This window comes from Brassica oleracea, chromosome C1 (genome assembly GCF_000695525.1).
Source record: "Brassica oleracea var. oleracea cultivar TO1000 chromosome C1, BOL, whole genome shotgun sequence".
In the NCBI taxonomy this organism is placed as follows: Eukaryota; Viridiplantae; Streptophyta; class Magnoliopsida; order Brassicales; family Brassicaceae; genus Brassica; species Brassica oleracea.
The window spans coordinates 23,108,081-23,118,133 of NC_027748.1; the positions used below are offsets into that span (position 1 = coordinate 23,108,081).

The 10,053-nt window shown below is 37.7% G+C and overlaps 1 pseudogene; it reads right to left on the reverse strand.

Annotated features, from left to right (window-relative positions):
* The window catches only part of LOC106335336, a 17,529-nt pseudogene extending 10,811 nt beyond the window's left edge, over positions 1-6,718 (reverse strand).
* Positions 6,719-10,053: the final 3,335 nt, after the last annotated feature.

The window sequence follows — 10,053 nt, forward strand, 5'->3', positions numbered from 1 at the left end:
GGATGTGTGGGATGGCCTCATCCGTTATTGGCGTCTTCCTGATTCCATTAGAATTGCCCAGTCTTGCTCTAACTCCCGTAACACGGTCGATGAGTACAGAAACGGGCCGATGCTTCACATTACGGGCCAAAAACCCCACGCCGGTGTCCATATGGAAATGGTAATTAAATATTTTATTAAATAAATTTTTTAATATATATATTTTTATTCTAACTTTCTTAAATGTTGTTTAGGCCAAAGAGACGGGACATCTCCCGTCTCTTATGTAACTTTACGAGAGGACCCACAAGAACAAGGCGGACGTATTTGTAGATGGCAAGTCCGAGCAAATCTACAACGACGTGGTTGCTCGGGTTGAAGACCGCCAGACCCAGCTGACCCAGCAGTCTACCGACGGATTACCCGTCACTTTATCCACACTTAAAGTGGATATGATTTATGAGGAGGTAAATTTTCTAAAATTTTATTTTTTTTATTATTCATTTAATTTAACTTTAAATTTTTACTAACAATATTTATTTTTTGTTCTAAGGTTGTCCCTAAAAAAAAGGGACGGACGTTGGGGATTGGTTCCGTCAACGATGTTCCGAGAGCGACATCGTCTTATGGTAAGCGACGGGATGATGAAGTCACTGAGCTGCGTAAGGAGTTGGCCTCGACAAAAGCGCGTATGGGTGGAGTCGAAGGCTTCTTGGACGTTATAGCGGCCACAAATCCGGAATGGAAGTCCATGTTGAGGAACATGCGACAACAACATCCCATTCCAGGCGAGTCATCCGACACACATAACGAGACGGATGTTGCGAGGAGGAGTGAGAAATTCTACTAGGCGATGAACGACCCTTAGTTCTTTTTTTTCCGGTTGTTGTATTATAAATTCAAAACTTATTTATATATAAAATATTTTCGTATTGATTTTTATTTTAAATTATAATTTTATTAATAAATTAAATAATTTTAATTATTTTTTAATTATATTTTTAAATTCTGTAAAATAAAAAAAGAAGTAAATTCGTAGCTAATTTACGACCTATTTACGTGGAAACTTTACGAGGAAATGACGAGAAAAAATAAAGGAGTATTTTACGAGGAAATGTTTACGAGGAAATGACGAGGAAAGATAAATGAGTATTTTACGAGGAAATACTTTCGTGGTAGTTACGTGTACTTTACGAGGAAACACTTTCGTGGTAGTTACGTGTACTTTACGAGGAAACGAGTATTTTACGAGGAAATACTTTCGTGGTAGTTACGTGTAGTTTACGAGGAACAAGTTTCGAGGTATTTATGAGGAAATATAGCGACCTCTTTACGTGGAATATTTACGTGCTCTTTACGATGAAATGATGTACTTCGTCTTTACGACGAAATATTTTCCTCGCTAAGTTACGACGAATTGGCGAGGAAATATGTGTTACGACGAACGACTAACGTTCGAGGAAACCCACCCTCGTTAAACTTATGTTTTCTTGTAGTGAATTTGATAACATTCAATGATTTGTATATGTTATCTAACCTCACTTTCTCCTTTTGTTTTGCGAGGTGACCAACAACGGAGACACATCGTTATCCGAAGCCGCTTCTGCTTCAGAACAGGTTCACCAGCTCAGAACAAAGCCTGAACTTCGGACCAGGTAACATTTTAGTTAGGAAGTCAGCTGGATTCTTGCTTGTGTGAATCTTGTGTAGGATAATATCACAGATGAAGCGATGCTTGTTTGCAACATGCTTAGTCCTTTCGTGAAATACTCTGTTCTTTGCTAGAGCTAGGGCACTCTATGAATCACAATGCATTTTGACACTGCCTGTCTGTAGACCTAGTTCTTCACATATAGCTTTTAACCAAACTACCTCTTTGGTTGATGTGGAGAGTGCCATATACTCCGCCTCAATAGTCGATAGATCTACAACTGACTGTAAATTTGATCTCCACGAAACTGTATTACCCCAAGCTTTAAACACGTAACCAGTAACTGAACGCCGTCTTTCCAAATCAGCTGAATAATCTGAATCTGAAAAACCTTCAATTGAACACACTGAACTCTTATCAAACGTTAAACTGGTTTTAGATTCACCCCTCAAGTATTTCAGAATCCACTTAACTGCCAACCAGTGATCCATTCCTGGTTTGGACATGAATCGGCTCACAACTCCCACTGCGTGAGCTAAGTCTGGTCGGAAGCCTATCATGGCATACATTAGGCTCCCCACATCACTTGCGTAAGGAACTCCATCCATTTTAGTAGCTTGTACTAATGCCTCTGCCTTGGTTAGACTCTTCAACTTGAATTGAGTCGCCAATGGAGTTGTGACTGGCTTAGAATCTTCCATTCCAAAACTCTTTAGTACTTTCTCAATGTAGGCTTCCTGAGATAGTACTAGGGTTCCTTTCTTTCTGTCTCGGATAATATCCATTCCAAGAATTCTGGAAGCTCTTCCCAAATCTTTCATTTCGAATTCTCTGCTCAGACTGTCTTTCATAATCTGAATCTCCGTCTTGTCTCCTGAAGCTATTAGAATATCATCAACATACAACAGTAGATAGATAGCTTTTGGAGTATTCACGTTCCTCATATACACATGAATCGTAATCGCTCTGTAGAAACTTCTCCTTCTTCATAAATGTGTCAAAACGAAGATTCCACTGTCTAGGAGATTGCTTTAGACCATAAAGTGATTCCTTAGAAGACATACCTTGTTCTCATCGCCTGGTTTCACATAACCTTCCGGTTGATCCATTAGAATCTTTTCATCTAGGTTTCCATTTAAAAACGCAGTCTTGACATCCAACTATTCCAATTCATAATCTCTATTCACCACAATTGAAAGCATCAGTCTTATTGAGACATGCTTGACCACTGGTGAAAAGATTTCGTTGTAGTCAATTCCTTCCTTCTGTGAGAATCCCTTTGCAACTAGCCTGCCCTTATGTCGACAAGGTTCAACTCCAGGGATACCAGGCGTATACTTGAAAATCCACTTGCAGCCCACGGTATTTTGACCTTTTGGCCTTTCGATTAAGTCCCAAGTGTGATTTCGGTTTAGAGAATCCATCTCTTCGTCAGCTGCATTATTCCAATGCTTCCAGTCTTTACTCTTTTTAGCTTCTTTGAAAGATTTAGGTTCCTCCCTTTCAATGTCGTCTGCCACTACTAAAGCATAAGCAACCAAATTTGCATCTTCATATCTCGATGGTGGCCTCACATTATGTCTTCGAACACGGTCTCTAGAAAGCATGTAGTTATCAATAGAACTCGCAGATTCAGTGTCCTCAACAAACGTTAAACCCTCTGTCTCATGTTCACTTTCTGATTCACTTGAACTTCCTGAATACTCTGATGCTTGTTGAGATACTGTACTATTTCCAGGATCAGATGTTTCTCCATGTTCATAGTTAGGACCACTAGGTCCACGTATCAGACTGGGACTGAATGAGACCTTCTTCTTAGAATCTTTGGCCCTCTTGTTTGTTTTAATTGATTTCTCTTTTTCATCTGTTGATTTACTTGCTTGCGCATCTTTGTAGAGTTCATCTTCTCTGAACACAACGTTCCTGCGTGTATTACACTTAAGCTCTTTTGGAATCCACACTCTATAACCTTTAACCCCAAACGGATATCCCACGAAAATTCCTTTCACGGCTCCAGGCTTAGTTTTCTCTTGAGTAACATGAACGTAGGCTGTGAAACCAAACCTTCTCAAGTGTGATAAGTCAGGCCTATTCCATGACCAAACTTCCTCTGGTAGTTTGAAGTCTAAGGTTGGATTTGGAGTCCTGTTTATCAGATACACTGCTGTAGAAGTAGCTTCTACCCAAAACTCTTGTGCCAAACCAGTTTCCGCAAGCATACTTCTCACTTTATCCATAATGGTGCGGTTCATACGTTCTGAAACCCCATTCTATTGAGGAGTGTAAGTACAAGTGCAATGTCTTTTAATTCCAGATTTCCTGCACAACTCATCAAACTGATTGTTGCAATATTCCAAACCATTGTCAGTACGTAGACATTTGATCCTTTTCTCTGTGTGGCTTTCAACTGCTTCTTTCCATTCTTTGAACTTAGCTAATGCTTCATCCTTAGTTTGTAGGAAATAAACCCACACCTTTTTTAGAGAAATCATCAATGAAACTTATGAAATACTTGCAACATCCAAGACTTCCCGGAGTTGACGGTGAACCCCAAAGATCTGAATGAACATACTCTAGGATGCCTTTAGTTGTATGCTTAGCCGTAGGAAAACTTTGCTTGTGTGATTTTCCAAGAATGCAACTTTCACAAAACTCTAGTTTCCCCACTTCAGTCTTTGGTATAAGTCCTTCCCTTACAATCAGCTCCATGTTCTTAGCACTCATGTGACCCAAACGAGAATGCCAAACTTTAGTCTTCATATCAGCAGACTCACTGACATTTGCCTCACCTCGAGACACGTTTCCTTGTAGATAGTACAAACCATTCTCCACCTTGATAGTTACATCCTGATTTCTCTAGCATTCCATAGGAAATTAAGTTTCTGCTCATTTCTGGCATATAACGTACATCTTTGAGAATCACGTATGTACTGTCTTCATTAGTGATTCTGATTTTACCAATGCCTTTTACTTTGCATTGCACGTTGTTTTCCATAAGAACTTGACTTCCATCTCCTTCTTGTAGATCAAATATGACTCTCTTGTCTGGTGTTATGTGAAAAGTGCATCCTGAATCTAGAACCCACTCTTTTCTTGAATCATGTGTGCTTGCTGTAAGAACTAGCGGTTGTCTTATTTCAGTTGTTGTGTTCACTTGTTGTTCACCATTAGTTCTTTGAACTCTGTTAGGACAGTCTCGTTTCCAGTGACCTTCTTTGCCACATGAGAAACAAGTTCCTTTCTTTGTCTTATTTGATCTGCCTCTGGACTTTGATCTATCACTTCGGCTCTTTGATCTGTTGTACTTCTTCTTGTTACCATTATCTGATCGCTTAGATGATCTGCCTCTTGACTCAACATATAACCCTTCAGAAGTTGATTTCTTTTTGTTAAGTAATCCCTTCTATCGAAGCTCTGCTTCTTTTGAATATGCTGAGGTAACAACTTCTGAGACAGTAAGTGTGTCTCTACCCGTACCATACTGAAGAGTGTGAACCAGTTGCTCATACACAGCAGAAAGACCAGAGAGCAACTGTATGGCTTGATCTTCGTCTGTGATGGTAACCTTCAGACTTTCTAGATCAGCTATTAACTTTAAGAACACGTCCACATTCTCTTCTATTGACTTGTCTTCTTCCATCTTGTAACAGGAAAACTGCCGCTTCAAATATATCCTGTTGGGAAGAGACTTGAGTTGGTACAACTTCTCCAGAGACTTCCACATGCTGAGAGCAGTCTGCTCGTGCATGATCTTCCTCAAGATTGAATCACTCAAGCAGGTACAAAGCAAACTTCTGACTCGTAAATTTTTATCAGACTTCTTCTGATCAACTTTTGGTTTCTCTCCTTCTTCTTGTTTTTCAGAAGTTGAGGAAACCACAAAGTCATCTTGTATTACTGCCAGAAGACCTTGAATCTCAAGCTGAGCCATCATCTTGTACTTCCACATCCCGAAGTCTCCCTTTCCATCAAACTTATCCATCTCGAATTTTCCATGAGTCCGCTCCATCTTGAACCGTAGAGATCTCAAGATTTACTGCACACAGGATACGAAACTGCAACAACCACAACAACACAAGCAAGAATATCTCAAATCACAACGTGAAAGCAAGCCGCAATCACAGATAAGAGACCTTCTCTCCCTTTACCTAGCACCCAACTTTGTGCTCTGATACCACTTGTTGAGATTTTGATCTAATTTTCTAGGTTAATATCTTGTTCAATGTATGTGATCGTTTCAAGTTTGATTTCGTTTTAGGTTTTCGATTTGGAGAAAGCAATCAAGAACCAACACATGCGATTTATTCTCCCGGTGTTCGATGATCTACTCACCGGGGAGGGAATCATAATCCCTCAACTGCTTCACTATCAGATCGTATCGAGATTACAAGATCACAGCAACAATGGATCTATACAAGAGTGTACAAGATCGAGATCGAATTGCTCAGTCGTCGTTTCCTCTGTGAGATCGGAAAGTCACCGCCGGGATGGTATTACGAACCGTGTACCGCTTTTGCAACTCCTTCGATCCTCACCCTCACGACTTGAGCTAAGTCTCTGCTCTGTATCTCTCTTGTTCTCTGCAACTCGATATATTTCTCTCTGTTCTCGTGATAGTGATGACTCCGCTTGAAAGTTTGTTATAACAAACTTTCCCCCTTGTCAATCATACTGAAACGCTGCGTTTCATTTACCGCATGATTTCTTTTGGGCTGAGTCTTGGGCTTGATGCTTTTTTGCAGGTTTCAGACGAGATGGACCGCGGAACGCAAAGCCCGATTGGTGATTGGCTAAACTTAGGTCCACAGCCCTTAAAACTTTAGATTATGTTGGGGCCTAAGGCCAATGCATTTTTAATTATGCTATAGGCACAACTCTGCATATATAGAAGATCTTGGTATTTAATTTCACATGCGCAAAAAACAAATTAAGATAGATTTATTACACCTAAAACTTAAGCTAAATTATAAACCCTATATATATAGAACTTGTAAATTTACTCAGAAGTTTAGAACATTATTTTGATTTAGTACCATATATATAAGAGATGAGTAAGATGTTACGAACCTCCATTAGCTGATTGGTCATACCCCAACAGATAAAGGAAAACGACAGTGTGAAGGAGGAGAGGAAGTTGAAGATATGTCCGCACCAAATGTTTTGATGCTGTAACATCCGTTTTGTGGTATATGGAAAAGCTTAAATGAATTAATTTGACTACTTATGTCACCAAATTTAATTTATCTTTTCCGTCACACATCCGTTTAGAACTCTAGAATTAAGCGTGTTTGGGCTGGATTAGTGAAACAATGGGTGACCTATCAGGAAGTGATTCGCGATACCGTGCGAGTGAAGCCAAAACACGGAGAAAGGTCATGTAGTGATTATAGGGTCAGTAGACAAAACTCTAGAGCCTTGGAAAACTTAACCCACCGTCCGTCGGATGGGATGAGACCCACGGGCCGAGTGAGCGGACGTGAGTGACCCATTAGATATGGGCAGAGGGGGACTGCTCTCCTTGAAGCTGAAGCTGCTCTACCATATCACTCTCAGTGAAGCTGCTCTCGTTGAACTGAATTAAATGAGCTGCAGAAACTGAAGAACAGATTTTCAGATTTTTTGATTGTTTTTATTACTCGATCTGAAAATGTATCAGACATTTGCTAAGAAAGCAAGATCTTTTCATAGGAACATGTATTACATTGGTTGTTCTATTCCGTTCTAGTTTTCCGGAACACCTAAAGCTTGAATAATAGATCAGCTGTTTGATGTCAAAAAGAAGCTACTCTCGTTGTTTAAGGGCGAAACCATTTATTTAAGTTTTGTATGTATATTCGTTCTTTTTTAATTAAATGTGAAATTTTACTTTTATAAAGATTATTTTATTGTGAAATTTATTACCAAAACGAAAGTTTAATTTCCAAAGATTTAAGCAACGTAGCTTCTGTTGAGTATCTATATATCATACTAATGATTGATATTGAATCATCTACTTTAGGATATAGAATATTTAGTCACTTACTTCTATTGCAATGCCCTAGCTTACCTTCATGTATATATATATATTGTCTCTGTATAATGTGAATAAAATCATCCTTCTCAATAAAGCTTTACATGGTTTACATCCGACTTTTACCATCCGATGGTTACTAGGGATAAGCTTAGAAGATGGGCCTTGCTGTACCAGAGGAGTGTCTGTTGTGTAATGCAGGAAGTGAAAACAGGCAGCATCTGTTTTCTGATTGCTCTTTCAGCCATGAGGTATGGTCTTTCTTTCTATCCCAGCTCCATCTTAATGCTCTAGTAGGTTTTGATGACTGCTTTAGATGGTTGAAGGATCATACAAGGGATAGGAATATTGCTTTGATCACTAAATTACTCTTTCAAACCTATATATATGCAATCTGGAAAGAAAGAAATGCAAAGTTGCACAACAATATCCCAAGGCCGGCTCATAGTATCATCTCAGAGATAAAACACCAAATCCGGCTTCGCCTTGATCTTTTGTCTCGAGCTCAGGAAGTCCCTTTTGGTGGGGCAACTCTTTTGTTGACTTGGTTTAATTTTTTCTAGCTTTTGGAGTTGATTTTTTCTAAAGGGTGTTTCTGATCCACTAGCTTTTTTGTTTTTTTCGGCCTTGACCTGGTTTTTGTAGTTCAAAGGTTAATAAATAAAGGGCTTATTTGCTGAATAACCTAAATCATAAGTGAAATTAAGTGTATACTTATGATGTTGACATAATTAAGTAAGTAACAATTATGTCTCTTTTGATCCGGTTATAACCCTCTCTCGTATAAGTAGTAGGTGAAAAGAAGAAAGTAATGCCACATCACTTAAATTAAATATGGCTAATAATGAGACCACATCACACACATACAAACCACATCATCCAAATTAAATGAGGCCACATCATACACATAAAAACCATATATGTTTTATTGTTTCAGTAAATATGTAGAGGATAATACAAAAACAATAGTTTGATAAATGGTGTAGTCCATTCATTTGTGTAAATATAATGATGTCATTCTCCATTAAAAAATAAATGTTGACAAATGTGTAGATGATGTAATAAACATGATATATCAACCTACATCCAAGATATAAACAGTTTCTTACGTTTTCAAATATCAAGTGTACCCAGGTTCATACCATTATACTATATGGTGGATATAGTATAGTACGTTTACAGTGTACTGTGAAGTAAACTTTAGTAGCAAGGTTATATGGATGTTCAACTACTATATTATTGGATAGAATAGACTGACACTACGACATGGATAAGTTCATATCACTAATACAAGTAACGGAGCAACGAGGGTGAGTTATTGAAACCCCCACCCAGATGATAACACTAAACTCTAACCTGAAAATGCCAACCCACATCTGAGATATCAACAGTTTTTCCCGTTTTCCAATAATGACATTCACGAGGTTCATAATACTATACTACACGGTGGATATAGTATAGTACTTTTAGAGTATACGAGGAACTAAACTTTAGCTCTGGTTCAATAATTCAGAGGACTTTAGTAGCAAGGTTATATGAATGTTCTACTATTCAATTATTGAATAGAATAAATTGACACTACGACATTGACGGGTTCATATCACTAAACTTTAAACTCTAATCACTAAACCTTAACCCAAACATAAACTCTAAACCCAAACATAAACACAAAACCCAAATAGAATGGAACAAAATAAATAACATGGTACATATAGGTGAAACTATAAAATATTTATGATTGCATGAAAGAAGTTAATGATCACCCTAACCATACCCCCTCACCTTCTAAATACTAAACCCTAAATTATAGTCACTAAACCCTAATCTAAATATACCCTAAACCCTAAACCTAAACAAATAGATTAAGCTAAACCGTAATCAAGGAAGTATAAACCCAAATAGAATGTATATAATATGGTTTACTATACCCAAACATTTACTTAGTAAACCTAAACCCTAGGCGTGAACCTACAAACCCAAATACAATGTATAAATTATTTTCCAATATTAAACATTTGAAAGCACATTTACTTGAAATAAATAAATTAAGCTAAACCCTAATCAAGAAAATATAAACCCAAATAGAATATCTATATAATATGGTTTACTATACCCAAACCTTTACTTAGTAAATCTAAACCCTAAACTTTAATCACTAAACCCTAACTCAAATATAAACCCTAAACCCAAATATAAACACAAAACCCAAATAGAATGGAACAAAATAAATAACATAGTACATATTGGTGAAACTATAAAATATATATGATTGCATGAAAGAAGTTAATGCTCACCCCAACCATACCCTCTCACCTTCTAAATACTAAATCTTACATTCTAATCACTAAACTCTAATCCAAATATACCATAAACCCTAAACCTAAATAAATAGATTAAGCTAAACCCTAATCAA